This window comes from Chelonoidis abingdonii, chromosome 4 (genome assembly GCF_003597395.2).
Source record: "Chelonoidis abingdonii isolate Lonesome George chromosome 4, CheloAbing_2.0, whole genome shotgun sequence".
Lineage (NCBI taxonomy): Eukaryota > Metazoa > Chordata > Testudines > Testudinidae > Chelonoidis > Chelonoidis abingdonii.
In genome coordinates this window covers 28,529,250-28,530,311 of record NC_133772.1, presented here as the reverse complement: position 1 = coordinate 28,530,311, position 1,062 = coordinate 28,529,250, and the positions used below count along the sequence as shown (strand labels likewise).

General features: G+C 43.8%; 1 pseudogene; it reads right to left on the bottom strand.

The window, feature by feature from the left end:
• Nucleotides 1-277: 277 nt before the first annotated feature.
• Nucleotides 278-1,062, bottom strand: part of LOC116821754 (olfactory receptor 8U9-like) — a 13,182-nt pseudogene continuing 12,397 nt past the window's right edge.

Below are 1,062 nucleotides of genomic sequence, written 5' to 3'. Positions count from 1 at the left end.
CTTAGATATTCTGTTACCTTTTTGGCACAATGACACTGGCTTTCCTTGCCCATCAAGGACTAGATCACCAACTGGTGTAAATCATTGACTTCAGTGCAGCTTTGCTGACCTAGGCCAGCTAAGGATCCCACTCAATGTACATTGTTACTAAAATACATATGCACCAGCAGACTCTTCAGGCTGTTCAAGGACATGACAATTCAGCACATGAAATTACATTGCAATGAACTAGAACATGAAATGTCCTGTGAGTAGTTCAGTACTGCTTTAAACAGATTCAGGAGGAGGCTTGCAATTTATTCATTGCTTTCCTCAGAGCACCCTTCACCTCCTTGTTCTTCAGGCTGTGGATTGGGGGCTCAGCATGGGGATCACCAGGGTGTAAAACACTGAGGTCATTTTGCCTGTTTCCATGTCATAGCTGGAGGTGGGTCATAAATACATGAAGAGAAGGGTCCATGGATCATGGCCATGGCTGTCAGGTGGGAGGCGCAGGTGGGTCTGCAGGATGGTGGCGATGACATAGATGTAGGAGAGAAGGACGGTCACAACTCTGCTCACTAAATGCAGCCACTTAAGGTGAATAACAAAATCTGACTGATGTGGTTGTCAGAGCAGGAGAGTGCCAGAAGAGGGGGGATATCACAAAAGAAATGATTGATGATATTGGAGCTGCAGAATGACAGCTGATATGTAAAATGTGTGTATCATTGAATCCACCAAGCTAGTAACATGCACCCCAGCCTGTCATAAACAGATAGCTAAGGGTTAATGTCTCTTTCACCTGTAAAGGGCTAACAAAGGGAACCGAACACCTGACCAGAGGCCCAATCAGGAAACCGGATTTTTCAAAGATGAGGGAGGGAATGTGTTGTGTCTGTGTCTTTGTCTGGCTCTCAGCTATGAGAGGGGATCTTTTTCTATCTTCAAGCTTCTAATCTTCAGTTTCCAAGTTGTAAGTACAAAGGTAGAAAAATAATAGGCTGTTATTTTTTTTTTGTATTTACATGTGTGTAGTTGCTGGAATCCAGTTAGATTTTATCTCGCTGCCACCATCCAAAA